The 27,848-nt window shown below is 35.6% G+C and overlaps 1 protein-coding gene across 2 annotated transcripts in view; it reads left to right on the forward strand.

The window, feature by feature from the left end:
- Positions 1–27,848, forward strand: part of LOC136025323 (uncharacterized) — a gene marked incomplete at its 3' end in the record, with an annotated part of 112,309 nt that overhangs the window by 12,157 nt on the left and 72,304 nt on the right. Inside the window, 1 exon segment of one of the 2 annotated variants that reach the window (XM_065701235.1) lies at positions 25,626–25,845. 2 annotated transcript variants of the gene reach the window in all.

The following is a 27,848-nucleotide window of genomic DNA, read 5'->3' on the forward strand; positions in this document are numbered from 1 at the left end:
AAATCAGACCATAAAAGAAGTTATAAGGGTCTACTTATCTAGTATAGAAAACATCCTAAGAAATTTTTGTGTTCCTAATCTACAAAAATATACAATGCTTTGTGTTTTCATTACAGCGCTAGTTTTTCAAAATTATACGAAAGTAGTGGAAATTAAGAGTCTGACTATTTGAGTAAATTTTTTAGAAACATGTTAAATAGATTGTGAAGGAATAGTTTTTTTTTCGTCTTCAGTTTATGCTTTGAATTTTTAATTTAGTTGTCCTATCAAGCTTGATATCTAGGCCTCTTAATCTAAAATGCATTTCCTCCTTTTTAAAGGAAGATGCTATTGTATCAATTTGTATTATGTCCTCTGATCAGTGCTTCATTTAACATCAAATAGTTGAATTGCTTTCAGATGATTTTGAAGTTCTTCTTATGATAAGAGCCTGATACATCTCTTTCCGCAAGAGGAGATTTATGGGTAAAATCGCTCTAAAATCTTGACACTTTAGTTATCCACTGGAGAATACAGAAAATAATGGAAGTAAATGGATTCTCAGTTTCGAAAGAAGGTAAACAAATCACTAAAAAAAACTACTATTTCAAGCCAAATCAATTTTGTAAATTGCTTCTGGAGGACTTTAAATTTTTTCAAATTTTTTCTAAAATCAATTTTATAAATCGCTTCTGGAGGACTTCAAATTTTTTATAAAAGGAATGATGTAAACGATACGAGTACTGTAATTGTAGAAGATAAATGTATACCATTTTGCCATTGAAGGCTTTAGTCACCCTTTGGAGAGTTGAAAATGTAATGTTAGGGAATGATCTAATAGCATGGGAAATGGTAAATTTATGACAAATATAACTCTTTTCTCTAGCACCATCAATATTCTTGGGAAATAGAAAGTCATTATTTCCCTCCTACCTCAATTTTTACTAACAGATAAATATGAAGAAAAAACGAGAAAAGACAAGCCATATTTTTGAATGGTTTTGGGGTTTTTACTCAAATCGCTCCCTCGGTACCCAGATCGGTGCTTTTTGAATTTAAAGTCGGGACTGTAGCTGGCTAATTACGATACAAGTTGGAAATAAATAAATATGGTAAATACATAAACAAATAAATAAATAAACGTGGCATGATGCTGCCATCATGTTTATAACGTAGGAAATGTGTCAATACTCTCCCACGAAAAGAAATTTCTACTTCTTATGGCCTTATTGGCTCTTGTTGATGAAGGGGGGATTAGAGGGTAATTCATCAGCGGAGATATGTTTCCTATTTCTAATTATAAACAGTCTTAACTACTATTTTCCAAGCTAGCAGTTTTAACAATAAGTACCAAGGTACTTAGCTTCCCTGGGTGAGAAAACGATTTTTAGAACTTCAATTTTATTTTATTTTACTCTGCAAACCTTTACGCATGTCCACACCGACAAAGAATTTTATAATATTCACAACCAAATTAAATTGTAATGTGTCTACTGTATCCTTGTAAACATTAAATAAATAAATAAATAAGTTTTTCAACTGAAGATAAGGAGCAAAACTAAAATTTAAAACGAACAGAAATTATTATGTATTTGAGGGGGGTTTCCCCCTGCTCAACACTTCATTCTTCACGCTAAAGTTTTTTGGAACTTTAAAAAAAGAAGTTATTGTTTTAATTAAACGATTCTTGTGTTTCAGGAGTCATTTTTAAGAAATTGGGACAAAATTTAAACTGTAGCGTAATGAGTGAGGTGTTGAGGTGGGGCAACCCCCTCATATACGTAATAATTTCTGTTTGTTCAAGTTTTAATGCTGCTTCATACGTTCAATTGAAAAAAAGTGCTTTTTCATTTAATTTTTCATCCTTTTTGAAATAACGCTAGGATGTCTGATTCCACTTCCACGGAAAAATCAACCTCCCCAAAGAAGTTTCCCTGGATAATTCAATTCTGGCAAAAATTCACCCCGAACAGTTACCCTCAACATCTCCCCGAGTAGAATTGAGTTGGTAAAGAGAAAGCAAGACATATACAGAAATTTCGCACAGGAATTCTGGCAAATTCTCCCAGTGTATTGTTTCCCCTGAAAAGTTCACCCCCTAGATCTTCCCTTTCCATGGAAAAATTTTCCCGTGCAAAATCCCCCAGAAAAAAATTCGTCCTCCGCTTCCCGCCCGAAAAATATATGCATACTTCCCAATAACAAATACTATACATAAACAATTGGAAAATTTTATAACTTAAAAACCTTTCCCAAGGGGCTGTGAGGGGCATGCTATCTCCAAAATCATATTTATTGGGCCTTTCAACTATGCTACACAAAGTAGCTATATTAAAATTTTAATGGAAGATTTTGGGGAAAAGTGGCGTGTAAGGGGGCATTCGAACCTTTAATTTCAATTAGAATAAGCCTTCTCCCGATATTCTATTCCCACTGGGTTGAAACGACCACCCCTGGGAAAAAAGACAAAAAAAACAAAGAAACACGCATCCGTAATCTTTCTTCTGACAAAAATTACAAAATCCCACATTTTTGTAGATAGGAGCTTAAGCCTCTAGAGTAGGGTTCTCTGATACGCTGAATCTGATGGTGTTATTTTCAGTAAAATTCTATAGTTTCTGGGGTCTTTCTCCCCTTTTTTGAAAATCAGACAAATTTTCTAAGGCTCGGTGATTTAGATGGGTAAAACTAAAATCAATGAAACTTATATATTTAGAATGATTATAATAAGCCAATTCTTTTGATATATCCATTGGTATCGAAATTCCATGGTCTTTACCACGAACTGTTGAACTGTTTGACAGTGAAAAAAACAGAATAATGAGAAGTGCATATGAATGTGAGTTATGTCAAATAAAAATTGTGTTTCCAAAATTGATATTCTAAATGATTTTTCCCAAAGTGTTGAACAATCCAAATTATTCTTTCACACCAGAAAATAAACCTTGTCATTTTACAACTGTTTTCAATAAAAATCATCAAAATAAACTATTGTGTGAATTCTCTTGCTCACAAATTCGATTATTTCAGGTCAGAATCTTTAAGTCAGATTGTCATCAGACGATATCATGAAAAATATATTAAGGGGACTGGGAGGAGGAAGCGATTTTCACCAAAGTTTTGGCCTAGTTAGATCTTTTTTTCCTATCAGGAAGTGTTAATATCAGGAACCTATTTTTGCAGAACTACTCTTACTAATTCAATTTAGTAATTATAAGGACTAATTTAGTCCTTATAATAAGTTTTCTGATGATGACAAAATATTTTACTTGTCTATAATACATAAACCTCACTCGAAAATACTTTCCAAAAATGTCTAAGTTATGGATAAATGCAAAATAATTAGATATCTCAAAACAGAAAAATAACCCTTATCCTCGCGCCATCTGTAACTTCACCTTTCCGTAATGCTACCATCACTGAAAGTAAAATTTTAAATCTTATTTCAAATTTTGTGTAAAAACGGGTAGTAAGGACTGCTGTTCAGTCTTTAAACCCGTAGAACTGGGGTTAATCAACGGGTGATGATCTCTCACGACTTCTTTCTTATTACCGATTTTTCCCTTACATACCCAAAAGGTAAATCCTGATCAAATAGCTCTATCATTCTCACCTGATAATGACATGGTATGAAAAGTGTGACGCAACCTCGAAATAGATTTACTTGAAGTCTTAATAAGTGTGACAAACAAATGATGAAGAAAAGATGGAATTTTGCAATTTTCTACTTATATTCCGAAATATAGGCAGAATGAATGGTGTAGAATATCATGTAGTGTTTATTTTACATTTTCGTTTATTGAATTTTGTTCTTGTTTTTGAGGGTTTAGCTATCAAAAGACGGTAAGATAAAGATTGAAGAAAATATGATATTATATTCAACCGTAGAAGAGTTGTCCTAAAAACTGGACAACTCTTAGATGGATAGAAAGAGATAGATAGACAGTTGAGACAGAAAACTGGGTCTAACAGACTCGAGTAACAACTTTCCATGGACTTGATCTAGCACCAACCAGAGGTGTTACTAGCAAAAACGCTTGGGGGGGAGGTGCAACGAATTTTACAGACTGTCCGGTTGTTTTTATTTGCTGATTTGGGTTATATTGCTTACAAAATTACATCGTTTTTTTGTTTTTTTTTCGACTGAGACTGATCTTCCTTCATTGATTTCACTTCATACGTTTCGATCAGTAAGTTTTTCCTTGTAAAAATTATCAAATCCAATTTTTTTACCCGACTAGCTGAAAATAGTCGGGATAGTAAGCGTGACGCTTTAATGTCTTTAAGTCCTAATAGGTGTAGTGTTTTATCCTGCCGAAACCTGGAACTGAGGTGTGGAAAAGTGCCTATCTTATACAGGCTAAAGACCTATCGTATTGATTAAGTCATTTTAAGTCAATACCTAAATTTAATGTATAGTCTGAGATGAAAGTGATTTTCCAGCAGATTTGCCAATATTTTGAAAAAAAGAACTGATCCTTGCCTTTCGTGGCTCATCCAAATGACATTTCAGTATTTGTTTTCGACCTATATTGTTGATGTGTTCAATTCTTAATTTCAATTTTTTTTTTCCAGGAACAGTATTTCCAAAGGTAAAAATTAAAAAAATACTTTTGATCACTATTGTGGCATCTAAAAAAAGTCGTGATTTAAAGATTTACGAAAGAAACTTTAAAATTTTCAATAAACAAGTAAACAAACATTGATTTCAAATGATCAATAAACAAAACTATATTGAACAACTAGTAAAAGTAAAGTTTTTCTTTTTTGATTACTCTGTCCCTTCCTGATCAAAACTCAAAAGTTATATTATTCTGTTTAATTTCAACAACTTTTCTATTCTAACCTTGCTTTGGTACTGCTTTGTTACTCTTGAAAGGTGAAAAAGGGGGAAACTTAAATGACAACAGTTTTAACAAAATAATGACAGGTAAATTTCCAATTTAGTACTTTATTGCATGCAACTTCTCCAACTCACGGGGAATAAACATTAGAAAACGGTTCTCCACAAAAATACAGGACTAATCAATAAACCATTACAACAACGCTATTAATTAAGATTAATGCAGAAACCAAACATTAATAAGGAAATAGAAACCGAATATTTTGCTGCTTCAGTGAGTGAATGTCGCTTAGTCTCATTTTTTAGGTCTACATGAAAAAAAGCTAAGACGCTTAGGCCACATTCTACAAAAAAAAATGATTCAAATTTCCCAAAATTGGACTTTTTTACCCCACCTGAGGACAAACACTAAACAGGACGTCCTTGATTGGTGTGAAAGGGGTCATAGGAAAGGATTTGAAAAAATAAAACTCTTTCTCTGGGGCAAAGTAAACAGTGACTCTCTAAATAGATTTTGCAGAGAGAGAGAGAGAGAGAGTGCACTGTTTTTTGCTCTAAAAAAGCGGCTTGGTACTGCAATGTCTTACAGGTGTAGTAGAATTAACAGTAGTTGGCCTTCAATAGGTCAATCTGTCGTGGAGTAGCCACCCTTGAAATAAATTTAGCCGAGGAACTGACTAGGCTTTGCACCGAGTTGTCGTCCTTATGAGCTACGATAAGTAATGGGTATTACTCGTAAGTAATGGGTAGTAATGGGTGATGGGTAAATAAGTAATGGGTAGATCTCGCCTTGATAGCTTCTTTTTGTTTGTTACACAAATTGATTCTTAACTCTTGGGGAATGAGACCATACCAAAATAATGGAAATTAGTAGACTCAGTGTATATCTTGAGGAATATGTTGAGCTTTTGATGGACATAATAAAATATGCAGTACGTTTAGCTGGCTATGTAGTGCAATTCTGTTGATATTGCATACCTTTTATAGTGTTAGAACAAGAATATGTTCACTGTGAAACCAAATCTACATTTATCCTCAATAGATTAGATGAAATCAAAAGATGCTTTGAATATAGTAAAAAATCCGCTAACAGGACAAAACATAACTAGTTATTTGTAAGCGTATGTGATTAAAGTCTTATCTAAAGCATCATTTCTCCACCTTGAGGTCATATGGTCTCCCCTTATGACCCCCCCCCCACACACAGACAAAAATATACGTTTTATTTTTCTCAATGTCGACACAGTTTTTTCTGTTTTTGCATGTTTGTCGATCCCTAAACGGTTCAACGATTAATTGAAGCTCTCACAGGACTTGAATTTGTCTTAGAGAGTAAATAATCGACTAGGCATTATACTTCCTTGGATTTGGTTAGAAGAAAAGAAGCAGTGTCCATGTAGAAAACTCCTTGTCAGCCTTAGAAAATAAAAGTGAAAAAAAATCCTCAAAAGAGTTTTAAAGGCAAAGTTTTGCCTAAAAACAATAAGTGTCACAGAAGAAAGTGACAGGAATTTTTATGAGGAGTTGGAGATTTTCCTCCATTTTATACGGTTTTCACTTATATTCATAAAAAAAGAGAGATACCACTTCAGGATTTGTAAATAGTCTCCACCCCTTCTCACTTAAGAATCAAAAAATTGGGGTCAAAATGTAACATTTTTATGTTTTTGACCCTTGTTTTCCTGAAAAAGGTCTACTGGAAATGTCGGCTGCCTTTCTGGCATTGTCAACTTCAATGTGTACATTCTTGGTGACAATTCTTTGAATTCTTCCTGACACTTCCTGTATTCTTGCCAAACTTTTTTTTTTACATGTGGATGTTATTTGTTTACGCTAGAATAGAAATGTTAGCTACTTTTCTTGCAATCTGGGCTCCATGTTGGTTTGTACGGGGATATTTTTTGAAATCCTTGATGAAATAATTCCTGCCGTCTCGGCTCCAATTTATGTAATCTCTAGTAAAAGATTTTCGGCACCAACAACATTTGGCGTTTCTGGGTGACTTTTTATGAAAACCTCAGTTCCAAAGTTGTCATTTTCAGTTTAAAATTGGGAAATCTTAGACCCCCTAAATATCTGTGTGACAGAAGAAGCAATCCTTTTAACATCTTATGCCATCCCAGGGAAACCTTGTGGATCCTTTTGCCCTTTTGTTCAATTTTGACCGAAAATGAACCGCTCTTTATATTGCAAAAAAGGAGGCAATGTAAAACTATCTTCCACAGAGAAACGCTGCCCCCCTCCATTGCAACGGGAAAACTTTCAAAAATACATATATATATATATATATATATATATATATATATATATATATATATATATATATATATATATATATATACATAAAGTTTAATGAGTCGAATGCTCTTTAGCTCTACTGCTGTTACTGCTCAAGCTGGAGGAGGAAGAAGGCCCCTCAAATGTGCATTCAACTGGGCCCACTGGCGTGTCCACACGTCCCATGAGTTGCAAACCTTCTCCCAGTAACGGGTTAAATTGCATGGTGACGCATAACATAATCGTGAGAGGATCCTCTATAGGGGGACAGCTGCGGCAGGGCGTAAGATCAAGATCTATGGACAGTAACCTCTGCAAAGGTCTGCCTTGACCCTTTCGGGATACCTACAAGACTAGGACCTTGCGTTCAACTCTATTCCCACTTGAGGAGTGGCGCCCCTCGAGCAAATTATAGCCTAGGAATTGAAGCGGCATTTGCAAGAGATTCTGGTTAATAGATAATTCTCTGCGCTTGGTTTGTTTCGACGGGTGTTTTTGGGCTCAAAAACCTCTTCCTAACTAATTTATCTACTATGGACTGCCCCCCCCGGTAGTAGCGTATTATTTGTAGGCATTAACATAGAATGAGTCGGAGGTAATAGGCTTGGGACTGTCTGTACAGGATTTTGACTCCTATTGATAGAAAAGCATCGCCAAGTCCTGAAAACCATGTTGTGACAAAGATAGGCCCAGAATTGCACAAAGCCGCCATTCATACTGGAGGTCCCAGGGACTTCTTGCTGTCCGGTTCTAAGCAGGCTTAAGTGCTTTGGTGCAGACTTAAGAAGATATGTTGATCCCCGTCCTGCACTAGTATCTGGGATCATAGCTTTTCCTGAGGCCAAAATAATTTCAACGATTTAAAAAAACATGAAAATTTGAACTTGGAATGTTACGACTTAAAAAAATGGCTATTGTATAGACATTTTGACTTAAGAATTCAGACGATTCAAACTGAACTTTTTAGGAGTTTTAGAAACTCATATCCTAGGGATAGGAAACATAAAATTAGATGATATAGAATCTATATACTCAGGCAGGAAGAATGGGGTACATAGACGGGAGTAGGGCTCATGATAAATAAGAAAGCTGCTAAATATTGTTTAGGCTGGGAAGGTATCAATAATATAATCCTAATTGCTTTTTTTTACTAAAAAGTTAAGGGTATCAGTTATAATAGTATATGCCCCTGTTGAACCGACTGACGGAGGTACTAGTCATTCCGATGAATCTTACTTACACTTACAGGAACAAATAGACTGGGTCCCAGATAGAAATATGATGTTTTTATTAGGAGATTTTAACGCCTATGTCAGCAGAAATAGGGATAGAAGGTATCCTAGCCTAGGTAAATTTGGTGTAGAAAAAGAAAACAGTAATGGCTACACACTTTTGTAGTTTCGTAGGTATAACAATCTAGTTATAACCAACACGGTGTTTGGTAATAAAATGGCCCATAAGTTGACTTGGTATTCACGTCATGGTAAGACAGCAAACCTTATTTATTATTTTATAGCAAACCGATGACTGGTTGGATCAATACAAGATACAAGGGTATACAGGAGTGCAGTTATTTATATCAAAACCAAAGATCACCATCTAGTAATGTCTGGGGTTAATTTAAAGCTGAAATTTCGGAAGGGTAACTACCTCTCGGGAAGTTATAATGTAGGTAGACTCCAGGATGAGAGTTTGAAGGAAACTTTCCAGGAACAGTTGAACACTAAACTTGAGAGTTTAAAATTTGACAATGAGGAAGATGGTTTGACTAATTTTAGAAAAACAATTTTTGAAGTTACTGACGGTGTCTTAGGGAAGAAGTTTAAGACTGCAGCTGGGAATATTAGTGGAAAAACTTTACGTTTAATAGAGAGGAGAAGGGATTTGTGCAAGAATTATCTGAGTGATAGATTATAAGAAAAAAAAAGGAAAGTAAAGAAAGTGGAGAAAGCGTTAAAACGTGAGCTCAGGAGGTGTGAAGTGGAGGCCATGGGTAAAATTGCCGAAGATCTGGAAGAGGCAGCTAGACGGCATAATAGCAAAATATTGTACTGGCATGTTAATAAATTGAGAGGGACTAGTAAATCCGGACTTGTCCCAGTTAAAGATAGGAACAGGGTCACAATTAGTGATAAGTAGAGAGTTAAAGAGAGATGGGTGGGACATTTTGAGAATGTGCTAAACCGAGATACAGTTGCAGGGAAAGGTATAGAGGAAAATGAACAAGCTTGTGATACCTTGGATGTGAAGGACGATTCGTTTTGTGGGGAGGAATTAGCGACAGTACTAAAAGGAATAAAAATAATGAGGCTCTAGGTGCCAACAGTGTGGTAAATAAATTTCTTAAATATGATGGGTATGAGGTTAGAAATAATTTACTGAAGATTATGAATACGATATTTGAAAAAAGGGAAGTATCTAGCAATTTTAGGAAAACCTTAACTAAACCACTGCATAAGAAAGGTGATAAGAGTAAGTGTCGTAATTATTGATGCATTAGTCTGGTTTCTCTAAGTAGTAAATTACTTAGTAATATGTTAATTTTTAGACTGAGAGATGTTGTAGACAAAATTTTAACAGAAAAGAATTGTGGTTTTAGAAATAGTTGAGGACATGTCGACCAAATTTTCACTCTTAGGTTAATAATTGATGAGTGCCCTAGGTGTCAAACATCTTTTGCCCTAAGTTTTATAGTTTATGAGCAAGCGTTCGATTCTGTTGATAGAAGAGCTTTAGCAGGGGTATTATCCTTGTATGGTATACCAGTCAAATACATAAGTGTGATTAGTGCTATGTATGAGGGTAGAAAATGAGGTTAGCAGCTGGTTATGTATTAAATCAGGAGTTAAGCAGGGTTTTGTTCTATCCCCTTTTATATGGATCATTTTGATGGGTTCTGTCTTAAGGAGCATAGGAAAGGCAATGGGAAACCACTGAATCAAATGAGAAAGGAAAACTATGATGTAATTTAAGCATCCTAGATGAAAGTTTGAATAAACTTTTGAATAAAAAGTTTGAATAAAGAATGAATAAACTCTTAGAGGTTTCGCGATGGGTGCTAGAATAGGTTTGAAAATTAATGTTAAGAAGAATAAGTCACACAATATATTAAAAATATTGGAAGGTACAGTGATGAAATTTGTCAAATATGGCCCTGAAGCATGGGCGCTCCAAAAAGCGGATGAAGATTTGCTTGATGTTTTCCATTGAAATTGTCTACGGATCGTTCTGGGTACCTGGCTGACTGACCTTACCTCAAACGGCAGGCTGTACAAAAAACGTGGTTTAATCCCGCTATGTAGGGCTATGTAGGCTATGTAGGGCTATAACGACAGAAAGGGCACGGTCTTTGGATGAAGGATAATATATTGCCAAAAATTGTCCTTTTCAGCCAACCGTCTAGGGCTAAACGGAGAGCATGGGCGCTCCAAAAAGCGGATGAAGATTTACTTGATGTTTTCCATTGAAATTGTCTACGGATCGTTCTGGGTACCTGGCTGACTGACCTTACCTCAAACGGCAGGCTGTACAAAAAACTTGGTTTAATCCTGCTATGTAGGGCTATGTAGGCTATGTAGGGCTATAACGACAGAAAGGGCACGGTCTTTGGGTGAAGGATAATATATTGCCAAAAATTGTCCTTTTCAGCCAACCGTCTAGGGCTAAACGGAGAGCAGGTCGTCCTCGTCTGGGACGGGAGGGTGTCATAAGGAAATATTTAAAGGAAATGGAAAGTTTTTGGGAGGGTGTAAAATAAATTCAGCAAAAATAATTCAGTAATGATCTAAATTGGCAGGAACGCGTTGAGTTGTATCTGTAAGCAAGTTGAAATTCCCTATTACACCATCTATATAAATAAAAAAATATGCACCATCCTTGTCAGGAAAAGATTATTTTAGAAACGGGGATAACATTTTCTGGGTATGGATTAGAAATAAAGTCTGAAGAAACAAATATGTTTGAATTATAGGGAAAATAAATTTGTACATAGAAACATTTGTGCAATTTTTGTAGTGCTTTAATTTCCATTTTTCCTCTACAAAGAAGGTTTAGATGTTATTTACGGTTTCATCCGTTAAAACAAGAATATACGAGAAACCGTTAATAAACTCTGACATAATGAAATGACATGAGAGATGGATTGAAAACTTTAAAAAGCAGCGTTTGGTGTATCTGTTGTAAACAGTACGACACTGAACATCATACTAAAGACGGGGTTTTTCCCCCTCGAAGAGACTTTACTAAATAAGCTTTTTAACAAACTATATGCTATACGTTGATACTTCACCATGGCAATACACAGGGGGGTAGGGGCTTAGAGCCCCCGAGATGCTTGTCCAACTCGTAAAAACGTAACAAAATGGTATATAAACAAATTTTAGATGGTTTTTGTGTAACCCCTCCCCTTTTTCTCGAGCAAAAATACTGCATATGGTCCTGTCCCTCCCTTTCATACCCAATAGATTTTGATAGAAGTACAGGAGACAGTTCATATTTTGCATATTCAAAGATGAGCATTGTACCATTATTTGCAACAACGCTTAGCATTTTAGTTGCTAACCAGTACTGGTATAATTAAGGTTTGACAGGGGTATGTTGTGTCCCAAAAGCTAGATTTAACTTATTCGTAAAAATAACAGTTTAATAGAGAGAAATTACTTTATTAGATTGTGAAAACAATGACAAAGTCTCTGGATATTTCGGTCACATACACAGTGACCGTCATCAGCAGATAAACATACTTGTGAAAAATTTCTTACGACTAAATTTTCATTGGGGCATGGAATTAAAGTGTCAAAGTAATTTTTAAAAATACACTTTTAAATTTTTGCAATGGAATTGAATTTAGTAATAAATTAACCATATTAACAGCATTGATCAGTTAAAGTACTTACCACAGCCATTAATATTTAAAAGGAATCCAGTTCATTTGGAGTTTAGGAGTGAGAGAAAAACACTGGAAATGTAACGTCTCAGAGATTAAGCAGCTGGAAAGGGGTGTATCCTCCTAGTTTGAAAACGAAGATAAAGAGGTCATGCCCAATTTCATTAAAGACTAGGACTAAATTTAAATATCCTTTTTGAGTTTCGATGTTCTGACTATGAACTTGTAGAGCCGTAATTATAAACAGATGGAAAGACACAGACAAACTAAAGTGTTTTTTCTTGTCAAAAGGGGTTAAACAGCTTACTTCATTTAGTCACAAGATTATTATATTCGTAAAGCAATAAGGTCAGATATAGCTATAAAAAAGGTGATAATTTCACCAAGATTATAATGAGTCAAGACAGTTAATATTTATTTGAACAAATCGGATGGGACCACATCTGTTTGAAAAATCCTAACCTTAAGAAATTATCATAAACTACTTGGTAGGAATCAAATCAAGGTCCTCAAATTCACTGTAACATTGTTTTCAAGAAAAAATTTACTGAGATTCTCATACAAAATATTTAACAAAACCCACATAACAACTAATTAAATCTCATTTTCGAATCAGACACCACCTGCAAAAGCAGTTTTCTCACATAGGTCATGTTAGAGTGAAATTCTCTTTGCATAATACTGTACAATTGTCCTTAATTTCCTGCTCTAGAATTAGAAAGGTTAACGGCTCTACAGAGGTTTCCTAGATGGAAAAGCTGTTAGCGATTATCATCAGTAAGTCAAGGATATTTGCCTCTTCAAATGTCCCTCTTGGTGCTCAGGTATCCTAAAATTAGATGGATGAAGAGGCAAAGACTATTTCATTTGGCTTATGCAAACAATTTTTTTGTCCCACCCCAATAAAAAAAGACTATGTATTTTTAAACATGAAGAAAAAACATGATTTCATTTATTTTGACTTCAACGAAAAACTTACTTTTACTTTTGTTCATTATTCTGATCAATTTCTTATTATTTTGTTTCCAGCCAAATTTTACGGATTTTCGAAACTTGTAAAGGTTTTTGAATTAGAAGTTTCTTTTCAATTAATTTGTAGGAGCCTTTCATTTTGGATTATAGGGGCCCAATCTTCAATCTATCTCTCCAATCTATCCCCAAGAAAAGTTTGAATCGCTTTTAAAATTTAAGAAAATGTTAGCAAACTTATATAAATCTGACATTTTTGTTTGGCAAGGATCAAATATCCCTCCCCCCCAGAGAAGTTGTCCATTTTATTTTGAGTGCTCATCTTATGTCATGTTTTTATTTTTGTTACCTTTGGGCTTATTAAAATTTTCTAAACAAATTTACCGACACAAGATTACATACTTGGCTTATAACCAAATTTATATATTTTAACACCAATGAATTAGATTTTCAAAATCCTGCTGTGCTATCATCTTTTACTCTACGATTGGTATTTATGTTCTAAGCTACTTAAAAACTTAAAAAAAAATTTTGAAACTAGTCAAAAAGTTCGTGGTAACGAACTGTAGTAAGGAGCAATCCGGCTCAATAGTAACCGAAGCTCTAAAAAAACTGAATTATTATAATAATAGTTACATCAAAAGAATCGCATCAAAAGAGTTGCATTTTAATGCAGATTTTGAATATTTCATCAAGTTTAATCTTACCCATCAAAAGTTACGAGCCTGAGAAAATTTGCCTTATTTTGGAGAATAGGGGGAAACGCCCCTTAAAAGTCATAGAATCTTAACGATAATCACACGATCAGATTCAGCGTATCAAAGTAAAAGGCGACATTAAAGCTTAAAACGAACAGAAATTACTCCGTATATGAAAGGAGCTGTCCCCTCCCCAACGCTCCAATCTTTACGCTAAGGTTTTTTACTGTATTAAAAAGTAGAGTTGAGAGAAAGAGTCAAACTTTAGCGTAAAGAGCGTGACGTTGAGGAGGGAACAGCCCCTTTCATATACGGAGTAATTTCTGTTCGTTCTAAGTTTTAATGTCGCTCCATACTTTCAGCTAAAAAAAACTTTTGTTTTTTAATTTAATCACTACATATGATAATACGTGGTTACAATGTTACCTTGGTCAAGGGCTTAGAAAACCTCTTTGTGAAGCGACTTACGAACTATCAGTTATTAAAAAAGTACATACCTAATATGTAAATATAGTAGAAGAGTTTTGATGACGTCCTTTAATAAAAAGAAAGAAAAAGAAGTTGTCTTTTAATCTATCTATTTATTAGAAAAAAAATATAAAAATCTCGAATTCCCAACATATGTCTAAAATTTGCTGATAGTTTAGAATTGTTTGTTACTATATACAAAATAAGTATTTCCCCTAATTTAATAAAAATAAGAATAGTCTGTGTGTATCGCGAAAAATTTCTAAATTTTCCGCCTCTTTACTATTTTTTCAAAGAAAGACGAATAATTTATCCTAGGGTAGCAACTGAAATGCTTTAAACCGCAAAAAGAGAACATCTGTGACATATCGTGGAAAAGCGAATCTATTTGAATTGAAAAGTTTTGGGGCGTTGTAAAAATAATATAAAAAAGTATAGTTTTTGTTAAATTACGAATATAAACTCGAGACTCACAGCAAAATAGACAACCTCCAACCCATTTCGGTAATTAAATCTATATTAAAGCCTCAGCAACTTTAGAATATTATTTGAAAGTCCTTTGTAACTGTTCTAGGCAAACTATATCTGTGTTTTTTCTAGTATTTTTACTACTTTCTTATTCAAGATTATTGTGTGGCAGTAGGTAAATATTATATAAACGTAGGATTATATGTATAACACATAGTGATAAGGACCTGGTTCACTTTTTTACTTTGATGACGACGCAGATTTGTCACGTATAAAATACAGAGGGAGCCAAATTGTTTGGGTCACAAACTATATGGCGTCATCATATTTTTTAGCAAATCTATTTTGCAAATTTCCATCACTGAAATTTTTTTATCTTGACAATACACCATAATAAATTTTGAAAATGTTCTTCATCCTCCTTTAAAGTTAATGGCTACTTTCCTCTTGGCAATCGTCTATTGAGTTAAATTGTAGTGTTACAAGTGAGGTTTTCCAGATAAAATACTACTACTACAAATAACTCATCGCAGTACGCAGCCGTCTGAGGCCAACACTGCTACGCACACTCCTCCTTCATCCCAGCCTATTCATAGCCTCCCTATTTACACCCTTTCAGGAAGTTCCCATTTTCTTCAAAATTTTTCGATTTCCTTCAATTTATTTCTCAAGACTGAGGAAGTGTAACACATAGATAACTTCGAAGACCACACTGCCTTTCCATGACGAAAGTAAAACAGTTCAAAATAGGGATGATACCTTTTTATTGACAGTGAAATATAAAATTATTTAACTGGATATTTCGAACACATATACAGTGTTCATCATCAGCAGTAAAACTCTGAAGAAAATCTTGTTGATTTATAACATTTGCATGTCTCTTATGGGTGTTAATATATTTAGACACCTCCTTGGTCACATTATCCCCATATACTCGACTGTTTTACTGCTGATGATGAACACTGTATATGTGTTCGAAATATCCAGTTAAATAATTTTATATTTCACTGTCAATAAAAAGGTATCATCCCTATTTTGAACTGTTTTACTTAAGCGTAACACAAAATAAATTTGCCATTAATAAAAAAAAATGTATTATTTCTTTTTATTGAGAAGGAATTCTTTTGGAATATACTTCATTAAAGTTAAACTTTTCTTTAACAAAGATGAGAATTATCGCATAGGTATCTTCACCTTAATATTTGAGCTTCAACTGGAATATTCAAGACAAAGCTTAAACAGATGAAATTATACCTCTCTTTTATCAAGCCAACGGCAAAAATCTGCAACGAATAGACAAAATAATGTCTGTCAAGATACCAGAATGTTTTGACCAATTAAATATACTTTTCTGCTACTTCTCTAATGCATTAAACCTTCTTTCCAAAATAAGTTTATTCTATAAATTACCCCAGTGTTTTATTTTTATCTGAGAAGCTATATTAGAAGGCAATTTCGAAAAAACAAGGGGAATTAAAAATAGCTAAAGGGAGCAAAATAGTTTTTAAAACTAGAGGATAAAAGTTTTCAGGGGTGATTTTTCATTGCGAGGGAGGGGATTGGGTTACATGGGAGGATCTTTACATGAAGAAATTTTTCATGGAGGAAGATAATCTCTATGAAGGGGGCACTGGATGTCCCAGAATTGTTTAAAAACGATCAGAAATTAAATTTTAAAAAACAAGGGAAATTAAAAATAGCTAAAGGGAGCAAAATAGTTTTCAAAACCAGAGGATAAAGCATAAAAAGCTGCTTACAGTAAAATTAAATGCTAAGATTGGCCGGAAGATAACACAAGCAGATTATTGCTGATATCGGTAATTATTTTACCAAGCTCGAACTCTGGCGTAAAGAGCGAGATATTGACGAGGGGGTGAACTTCCTCATATATGTAATATGAGGGGTTGGCCCCCTCATCACTACCTCGCTCTTTAGACTAAAGTTCGAAGTTTCTTCCAATTCTTTAAGAATGATCCATGAATCGTGAAGGCCATTTAATTAGAATAAATAGCTCTTTTGAAATTGCTAAAAATACTTTAGCATAAACAGCGAGGTACTGATGAGGGGACGAACCCCCTCATATACATAATAATCTAAGTTAGTTTTAAGTTTCAATGTTACTCCTTACTTTCAGTTGAAAAAGCTTGTTTTTTCTAATTCAATTTCTGATTGTTTTAAAACAATTCTGGGATATCAAGCGTCGCCTTCATGGAAATTATCTTCCCCCATGAAAAATTTCTTCGTGTAAAGATCCTCCCACGTAACCCCTTCCCCTCCCTCACAGTAAAAAAATCCCCCTGAAAACGTCTGTGTACTTGCCAATAACTCATACTATATGTAAACAATGGGCAAACTTCATAACTTGCAGCCCTTCCCCGGGGACTTTAGGGGATTAATTTGTGTTGCGAGAGCAACACTTTGGTTTTGTCCCGGTTTTTTTTTTTTTTTTTTTCCTATGCCGCCGATCTCAGCTTATTCCTGGAAACTGGTAAGGGTCTAACCTGTGCGGTTTTTACGGCAAGTGTGGACCTCAGGCCGGATTGATGAATATGACATTACATTTTGGAAAGCTCCGTAGAACTCATGCCTGGGGCCAAAAAGGATGGTTTTTGCTTGTCCTCGAGCCAGAGCCTATGGTGTGCGAAGTGAAGTGGAGTTATATAGCCTATGTCAGAGAGGAGTATCTGAAGTTGTGCAGCCAAGTTTTCGTTTCATCAAACCATGTTTCTGCTTTCGAGTAGAAAGCTCCGTTCTAGCAGGCAAGCAGGCAGGCACCAGTTTCAAATTGAAGATGGACTAAAATCTATAAGTGTTAAATATATGCGGTAGTTCCCCGGCCCCAGAGCCAATATATCTTCTTTGAGTGATAAATAGAAAAATTTACAGAAACAAAAAAGTATGATTTTCCCACGGGTCCGAAAGTGCTGCCATCTATTGTTTCTAGCCATTTCTGTTCGTGATTTCAGCTGACTTTACCATTCTTTTTTTTCTACTTGGGATTGCAATAGAGAAATGGTATCAGATATACCTCTTAAACTTTAAAAGCTCTCTCATTGCTAAAGAAATTAAAGCTTATCCTTTGCTCCTTTCTAAGTGGTGGTGTTAGAAAGTTGGCCTCCGGCAAAAAAGTCAACTTTTGAACTAAGACAGATAGAATTTTTTTTTCAATGACAATCGATAGACCTTGATGAGTTGATCAAAGTATATGTCATCCATTTTTTGTTACAAAAATTCCTTCATGACATACACCAGTTTGAAAGTTTCAAGGGGTTGACAACTTCAGTGGTGAGGTACACACTTGAACCAAAAATAGGCCGATACCAATTGTGAGATATGTAAGGGACTTCCAAGCAACAGTCGATTATTAGCTTATAATCATCTTTGGCAATGAGAGGTTTGCAACTTTTGCTGATTGGTGTACCTATTATCTGTTTCTGGTGTATTTAATGGTAAGAACAACTTGGTTCCCGATTGTGAGACATGTAGGGGTGTTGTAAGTAATAATCAGCTGTTACGCTACAATGATCTTCAGTGACGAGGGGTTTGCAACTTTTGCTAGTTGGTGTACCCATTATTTGTTTCCGGTAAACTTGATGTATATCACGGGAGAGGGACTTGTAAGTAAGAATCGGTTGCTAGAGGAGGCTCATGAGGGGCTACAAATTTGTGCAAATTGGTACATATCTATGGTCTTTTGATCCTGAAAAGTTACAGATAGCTTTATAATACCAAGATTATATAAGATAATGTTCCAAGTTTCCATCGGTCACGATGTCTACGATTGAAAAAGATAAAGTTCAACTGGCTGCAAACTCAATTTAGTCCCTTTTTCCGATATTCTTTTGCTGTTGTTTTTTCAACGCTGAAGAATTTGATCATGTGATTACTGATTGTGTTCTTCTTTGAATATGCCGTTTTGAAAGCTTTGATAGTTTTGACAACTTCAGCACTTAACCGATAGCGAAGAAACAAAACCAAAGTGTTGCTCTCGCAACACTTTAATCGGCAAAGCCGGACAAAGGTTGCCGCAACACTTCACGTTGCCCAGGCAACGTAGGTCTAGTTCATCCTCAAAGACATAGTTATTAGATATTTAGACTAGGTTGAATAGAATAGCTATCTCAAAATTTTTATACGATGACTTCGGGAAAAAATGAGCATGGATGACTTCGGTCACTTAAAAGGATGCGATCACCCCTGGAAAAAAAATTAAATAAACACTCATCCGCTATCTTTCTTCTGGCAAAAAATACAAATTTCCACATTTGCACATATAGGAGCTTGAAACCACTATAGTATGGTTGTCTGATATGCTGAATCTGATGTTGTGATTTTCAACCCTTGCCCTGGGGGCTGTGTGGAGTGGTTCATCCTCAAAGACATAGTTTCTGGACTTTTCAAATAATGTTGAAGAAAATGGCTATCTGAAAATTTTTATTGGATGAGTTTGGGGAAATGGTGGACGTAGGGGGGGGGCTAGTTGCCCTCTAATCACTTCTGACTATTAAAAAGGGCATTAGCCCTTTCAATTTAAAATTAAATAAGTCCTTTTTTAAGTTTTTACTACAACTCCTTCGATAAGAAGTGTCCTGGTCTAAAACAAACCAAAAAAAAAAAAAAAAAAAAAACAATACATAATACATTGTACCCACATCGCTCTTTACTTAGGCAGTGCTATTGCGCTGCTTGTAATTCTAAATATATGAAAAGCAATAAGTTTAATGCTACCCATCAGTTATTACAAACCGGAGAAATCTTGCCTTAGTTCCAAAAAGGGAGGGGGAACATCCCCAAAGGTTCATGAAATTATATTATAAATCGCGCCATCAGATTCAGCGTATCAGAGACGCCTACCATAGAAGTCCACATCTGCAAAATATGGAATTTTGTATTTTTGGCTAGAAGAAAGATCGCGAATACGGGTTTATTTGTTGTTTTTCTTTTCTTTTTTCTTCTCTGGGATTATCGTATCCAACCAGTGGTCGTAGCCAACCAGCCCTCCTCCCATGGTCCTTATTTCCATAAATTTGTTTAATTAAAATTTTGAATTAGCCACGTTGCTTAGCATAGTTGAAAGGTCCAATAACCATGCGTTTAGGGATGATGTACCCCAACAGCTCCCAGGGAAGGGGCTGTAAATTATTAAATTTGCCATTTGCTTACATATAGTATTTACTATTGAGAAGTCAACAGACATTTTTCGTTGGTGGAGGAATTTTCTGCGGATAAATTTTTCTACAGGGAGAATTTTCCGCTGGGAGCGAAGTTTCTTAGGTTGAATTATCAAGGGGAAATTTTACAGGAAGGGGGGAGATGTCAAAATTCTTATTTGAAATTCGGTTTATTTGTTTTAATTTCTCTTTGGCAACCCAATTTTACATGTGAAGATTTTCTTGAGGAAATACCTGGCGGGAATTTTCAGTGGGGTTGAAATTCCCTGGGGGATTTTTCGAGGGAAAATTCTCCATGGGGATTATCACCTGGAATAACACTCCATGGGGGAAAATCTCCACGATAGAAACTTTCAATTGGAGGGAACCGTCTGTGAAAATTTCTAAACATAGGTGGGAGTCCCGGTATGAATTCGAAAAACGATCAAAAATCAAACAAAAACCAAGGGTTTTTTTTCAAATGAGAGCACGCTAAGAAGAATTTTTCGGTGGAAACTTGAGCGAGAAATTTTCTGGTGGAAATTCGCAGTGAGGATGGAATTGATAGTGAGTAATTTTCTGAGAGGAATTAGCAGCAAGGATGGGATTGTCCGGAGAATGCCTCGGGGATTTCCTTGGAGGGGGAGGCTGGTTTCCCGCCATTATTTGAAAAATGATCAGAAATAAAAAGACACATTTTTTCAACTATTAGTAAGGAACAATTTCAAAACTTAAAACGAAGAGAAATTATTTCGTACTTGAGGTAGGCTGCCACCTCCTTAATATCCGGTTCTTTGTGCTAAACTTAGACCTTTTTTCCAACTCTTAAAGAACGACTCCTGAAACGTAAGGAACGTATAATTAGAATAAGGAATCTTTTTAAAAGCGCTCAAACACTTTAGTGTGAAGAAAGAGGTATTTGAGGAGGAAGCATCCCCCATATACGGAATAATTTCTGTTAGTTTTAAGTTTCGCTGTTGCTCCTCAATTTAAATTAATCTTTTTTTCTTAATGCTCTGACAAGGACAACCAATTTTTTGAATGTAGTCTGTTGTTTTTTTGTTGTTTTTTTGTCGTTTTTTTTTTTTCACTAGGGAAAATCATACCAAACCAAAAGGCCTACAGAATCGAAAAAAGGCTCATTCGAACGGAAACTAAAAATTCCAGTGCTATTTTTGGTAATAAAAAAAAGTGTGGCGCATCAAAGTGGTGTCTAGAGCCATTTTTTGGCATAAAACAACATTGTCGGCCTAAAAAGTGCCAAAATGCCATCGGGTGAGTGTTTTGAGATGGCCAATCGATTTAAAATTATTATTTAAGAAAATGCATATTCAGCTTTCCAGTTTGAGAGGCAGCAATGCCGAGCGGTGAAGCATTCGCTCCTAAAGATGCACACAGTTATCTTTTGGTATTTGACCAGTGAACAACTAATTGAATTTAAGCCAAATTAACTCTGTACCTGTATGGAATTGAATAAAAAAAACAAGTTTTTTCAACTGAAAGTAAGGAGCGACATTAAAACTTAAAACGAACAGAAATTACTTCGTATATGAAAGGGGCTGCGTCCTCATCAACGCCCCGCTCTTTACGCAAAAGTTTGACTCTTTCTCTCAACTCTTCTTTTTAAAACAGTAAAAAACTTTAGCGTAAAGAGCGGGGCGTTGATGAAGAAGCAGCCCCTTTCATACACAAAGTATTTTCTGTTCGTTTTAAGTTTTGATGCCGCGGCTTACTTTCAGTTGAAAAAACTTGTTTTTTTTTATTCAATTTCTGAACGCTATTGAATCAATACATGTTTTGATTTTGGCTCTCCGCAGAGAAATAATTAAAACGAAATTTGCATATTTGTTTGTTTTTTTTGGCTAAATGGCTTTCTTGTAATTTTGATCGAATGATTTTGAGAAAAAAAGAGCGGAGAGGAAGCCTAGTTGCCCTCCAATTTTTTGGTTAATTAAAAAGTCAACTAGAACTTTTAGTTTTTTACGAATCTTTTTATTAGTTAAAGATATACGTAACTTATAAATTAGCCCACGTAAAGAACTTTTTATTCTCATGTTTTTATTACATATATGAGAGGGTTCGCCCCCTCGTCAGTACCTCTCTCTTTACACTAAATCTTAAATTTTGCCCCAGTTCATTAAGAATGACCCCTGAATCGCAAAAACCGTAGAATAAATAGTTGACATTACTAAAAATACTTTAGCGTAAAGAGCGAGGTATTAGAAGGAGGTGAGCCCCTCATATGGGTACTAATTTCTGTTCGTTTTAAGTTTTAATGCTGCTCCTTACTTCCAGATGAAAAAACTTTTTCATATTTATTTTTTCAATGTTTTTTTTTAATGATGCTAGTAAATCCTGCGCTCCCTTCATGAAACTTTTCTTCCCCCATGACAAATTCCTCGATGGAAAGTTCCCCCAGCATATCCCCCTTTTCTCATACCCTCCCCCAACCAAAAAATCCTCCTGAAAACGCCTGTACCCAATAACCATTACTATATGTAAGCACTGGTCAAAGTTTGTAACTTGTAGCCCCTCCCATGGGGACTGTGGGGGAGTAAGTCATCCCCAAAGACATAGTTATAAGGTTTTTCGACTACGCTGAATAAAATAGTTTTCTCAAAATTTTGATCCGTTGACTTCGGGAAAATAATTAGCGTGAGAGGGGGCCTAGGTGCCCTCCAATTTTTTTTGGTCACTTAAAAAGGGCACTAGAACTTTTCATTTGCGTTAGAATGAGCCCTCTCGCAACATTCTAGGACAACTAGATCGATGTGATCACCCCTGGAAAAAACAAAAAAAAACAAAAAACAAACACATAAACACGCATCCGTGATCTGCCTTCTGGCAAAAAATAAAATAAATTCCACATTTTTGTAGATAGGAGCTTGAAACTTCTACAGTAAGGTTCTCTGATAAGCTGAATCTGATGGTGTAATTTTCGTTAAGACTCTATGAATTTTAGGGGGTGTTTCCCCCTATTTTCTAAAATAACGCACATTGTCTCAGGCTCGTAACTTTTGATGGATAAGACTAAACTTGATGAAACTTATATATTTAAAATCAGCATTAAAATGCAATTCTTTTGATGTAGCTATTGGCACCAAGTTCCATTTTTTAGAGTTTTGGTTACTATTGAGCCGGGTCGCTCTTACTACAGTTCGTTACCACGAACTGTTTGATAAATAACGAGTGAAATACTTTTGAACTTGCAAATGAAACTTGTTAGATAAATTTTTATGTGATTAGGGCTTAAGGATTATTAATGGATTGTAGCTCTGAGTTAGTATTCAGCACCACTATCATCTGAGCCGTGCACTGAAATACTTGGATTATTGCAATTACTTGTAAATTACTGGATTACTTGCCCCACTCAAGAATAAGTTGTTATTTATTCTTATTACATTCATTCAGCCAGTGCAGATCATTTCATAATTGTGCTTATCGAGAACTTCTCTGTGGATACAACTTTTTCGCTTAATTGTTTTTGGACTGATGCCGAGTCGTGAGTGAAATTTGCTTATCATGGACAATTGAAATACCAGGTTTTGAACTTTGTTCAGAATAATCTCGATGAGGGGTTAGACCATGAGTCGATTGTGAAATACGCTAGTGATTTTTTCCCGTGTGAAGACGTTCTTGGCGCTAAGAAATTTTTATATAGCAATTGCTTCCCAGATGAGCCTATACCTCGTCGTTCGGGACCCAGTGCTAAGAATAGTTCATTGTCGGAAAATTATCGCTACTCTTTCTCGTTGCTCTGCAGAAAATATTGATATTCAAAAGTTCGTGATCAAATTCCCATCTGAAGTCCCCAGTATTCCGGTGTCAGCTTATTCTATCCTTACCACCAAAGTCAACCAGTGCCTTTATTAGCTAAATTTGCTTGCTCACCTCAATAGTCCAGCAACGTCTATAAATAGTTCTTTGGTCTCAGATAGTAAGGCTACCAATTGTAAACCCTCTTACGCCGGCGTTCTTAAATCTCCATCCCCAGAACTAAGAGACCCTGTTTCTCGCAAGGAAAAGCTTGATTCTTTCGCCGGACATGACGAAATTATGTCGGTAAACTCCGATCCGGTAAGTGAAAGATGGGTTATTGTCATGCAGGATAAAGTTTCCACCAATTCTCTTGTTGCATCTGCTGTTGCGAGCTATCCAAATATTGTTGCTAAAGTGATCAATCGCAAACCTCTTGGAGTAATTAGGGGACTTCCCGATAGTGTTTCTAGCAGTATACTCATCACCGCTATTCCAGGTCGTGTTGAGGCCACCAAGATCGGCTCTTCTCATACATTCCGTTTGGCGTTCCTTGATTCCGCTGTACTAAAATCTGCCATCGCTACAAGTCTGCGCTTGGGTTACGAGTCTTAAAGAACTACCCAGATGGTGTCTCATATGCCAAAGTATCCATCATTCGTTAGCTCACTGCCCATGTGCCCCGAAAGAGATTAAGTGCTCTAAATGTTTTGGATGCCATTCCAATACTAAGACAATCCTTGCTTAGAGGCTCCGAAATGTGCCAACTGTGGCGAAGCTCATGTTTCCTATCAAGTGATCGCCCAGTGATCAAGCGCGCTCTGAACTCTTTTCCAAAATGAACCAAGCCACTATTTTATGTTTTGCTTCTTCCAATATTAACGGCACAATAGACAAAGACTTGTTAATTAACGAATTATTAGTCCATGACATAGTGTTCTTGTAAGAACATCTTTTGACCAAATCAAACGTTTTTAGCCTAAAGCGATCTTCTGTTCACCATTTTTTTCGCAAAAGGCCAAGAAAACTAGAGGCCGCCCTTCCAGTGGTCTAGCAATTTTCTTCTGTTCCCCATCAAATCCCTCTGTGATTCATTGTGATGATAACATCTTAGTGATTCAATGTGACAGTACTGCCTTTATAAGCGTATTTACCTTGCGATCGACGTTTTATAGTATCGTTCACATCTTTCGCTAAATGTTGCTCCAGTTTAAAGTCTCTACTCGAAAGTCTACGTTTAAAAGCCCTAAATTAGGTTTTAGCTGGTGACCTTAAGTGTTACATTCTTGGTACCTGCGTTAGGTCAACCCTCTTGCTAGAATCACTTACTAGCAGATATCACGTCACAGATAAGAGCCTCCCATTCAAATATATTTATAACAAAGGCTGTTTCGAACCTGGATCAGGTGATCGCTTCCAGATCCAGCTTATTATCATGAATTGTCAGCGTGGACGAAGAGAAGATTGATGATGATCACCTTATTCTTAGCTGTAATTTGTCCTGTGAGCTATCTGGCAAAACACTTTCGGCTAAGCCAAAGTGGCTTAGTAAGTTGAACTGGGATCGTGCTAATTTTCCCCTATACCTGGCTATGCTAACTGCTTTACTGTCGACCATAAAAGTGCCATATCACCTGCTGTAAACTTCGGTTTCCTCGCCTTCAAGTGGAGTTGACCTAAATTTCTATTATTATCAAATTGTCCATTGCCTTAATTCAGCTTCCAAAGCTGCAGTGCCTGTAGATAAAGTTCGGATTGGTACTAGGAAGCCTAATAGGAACGTTGATCCTGAAGTAAAACATGCTAAGCAAAAAGCCAAATTTTGGCTACGTTTGTGGATATCATGTGACCGACCACCGTCTGGAGCTGTTTTCTCTGTGAAACAAAAGTGTAAACTTGAATATAAGGCCAGTTTGAAGAGAGCACGCTTGAATGCATGTCCATGCCCCACCGATAAGGCCTCCTGGAATAAGGTTATTAATAGTGAGAAATGTTCCCCATCTGCCCTATCTTGTCTCCAGCTAGCTAATTTTGTTGATCATTAGAAGTGTGTGTTCAGTGTATTTAATAGTTTTCTTCAGTTTTTTTATTATAAGTTGCTTAAACCGCTATTACCATACCGTCTTCTACAGGCTCACGTCCAGCCAGTAGCAATATCTGAATTTCGCTGAGCTTTAAGAAAAATTAAGCGTTCAAATAGCCTTGATGGTGACGGCCTTTCTTACCGATCTTTTGCTTATGATTGTCCTGCTCTACTCAACCATCGACTAATATTTTTCCAGTCTGGCTTAGCATAGTCACTTGTTCCTGATAGTTTCCTTCCTGGCCGTGTAACGTCTATTCAAAAGCGAGGTAAGGAACCCACGTCATGTGTAAATATATCGTCCAATTACAGTATCGTTTTTTTTTAAGTGGGTTGCTTGAACATTTGTTACTACCAGAAATTGAGTCCAATTGTGATTTTACGCCTTTTCAGTTTGGTTCTCGGAAAAGTTTCGGTTGCTCCCATGCACATCATGTTTTAAGCCGACTCATGAAAGATGTTGTAAAAACTAAAATGTCTTTATACTGTCTTACAGTTGACCTTTCCTGGGCTTTCGACAATATTGTGCACTCTCAGGCTCTATTTTCCCTTGCATCTTCAGGTGTTAATCCTTCTGCACTATGTTTATTGTCTTCTTGGTATTCAAAGTCTAAAATTCAAGTTGCCTGGAATGGCCAAATATCTGACCCGGTAAACATTAATAAGGGATTTCGGCAAGGTAACGTGTTGTTTCCTAGTATATTTAAATGTGTGCTTGCATCGTGCCCGCGTCCCCTTAAAAGTTCTGTTATTTACGGTAATATTGGTTTGTCTTCTGTTGAATATGCAGACGACGTTCTTCTTGTTGCACGGACTCGCCGTGGATTGCTTTCCAATTTTACTATTTTAACCAATGAACTATCTAAGATTGGACTGTCTTTTAATGCGTCTAAATGTGAGTTTATTTGTTTTAATAGCCCTTATGCGGTCGCTCCATCCGTTGCTGGGACTGTAGGTCTGTCATAGTCTTCTTTAGTTAATTGGCTTGGTCTGTGTTTCGGCCCAACACTTTCCACTACCTGTTCATCCCTAGTGAATCAAGCCGTGAAAAACCTAAGCGTCGCTTACAGAAAAATATCCCCAAACAAAACCCGTTACAACCGCAACGGTTTGTGCATGATTTATAATGCTTATTGCGACCCTGTGCTGTTGTTTTTATCGGGCATGACTCATCTGTTTCGTAAGAAATATCACCATACTCTACGTGCGGCTTATTCCAGATATTGCAAGTTCCTCCTCCGGCTTCCTAGATGGCACCTAAACAGAAAAATAATTGCTCGATTTGGTTTAACAGATGTGCCTTCTCGGATTCGGTCTTCCACTGATGATTTATGTAAAAAGACTATCAACTTAATTCACGTTTACGACCCTCTGCAGCCTTTTTTCCATATTGATACTGGTTAATTAGTCCATGTTGTCGTTCGTTAGTTTGATTTTTTTTTCTCGCTGTTGATCGTTTTTGTTTATTTATAATACTCCTTACTTTGGGTTTTTCATACTTTTACGGGTAATAAAGTTCAGTATTTGTGTGGACAATCGTCCACACAAAATAAATGGTTCATATTTCCATTTATTTCGGAGCTTCATCGAACTATGTTGATTCATCTGAAGATTAGCAAATTTTTCTACATTGAAGTCCAAACTTAGCTTAAGGACATGTGGTTTAAAATGCCTCACTTATATACTGAATAACTTCTGTTCGTTTTAAGCTTAAATGTTATTTTTTACATTCATTTGAAAAGACTTGTGTTTTTATCTAATTCATGTTCATATGGGACTGAATATTCAGGGCTATCCTAACGCAAGAAGGAATACCACCCTTCCAAGCTTGACTCTTTAAAAAAAAATCAAGTTTTTGACAGCGAGGCTTCATGAAAATAGCCCTTTTTCCTTATTCACTTTTTGAAACAGAGTATCATCAAACAGTTCGTGGTAACGAATTGTAGTAAGAAGCGACCCAGCTCAATAGTAACCAAAACTCTAAAAAATGGAATTTTGATACCAATAGCTACATCAAAAGAATCGCATTTTAATGCTTATTAGAATATATATATATATATATATATATATATATATATATATATATATATATATATATATATATATATATATATATATATATATATATATATATATATATATATATATATATATATATATATATATATATATATATATATATATATATATATATATATATATATATATATATATGCTTATTCAATTTTTTAAACAAATTATTATTACCTAAACAGACCATTATCTCCATGGT

This window comes from Artemia franciscana, chromosome 3 (assembly GCF_032884065.1).
Source record: "Artemia franciscana chromosome 3, ASM3288406v1, whole genome shotgun sequence".
NCBI lineage: Eukaryota > Metazoa > Arthropoda > Branchiopoda > Anostraca > Artemiidae > Artemia > Artemia franciscana.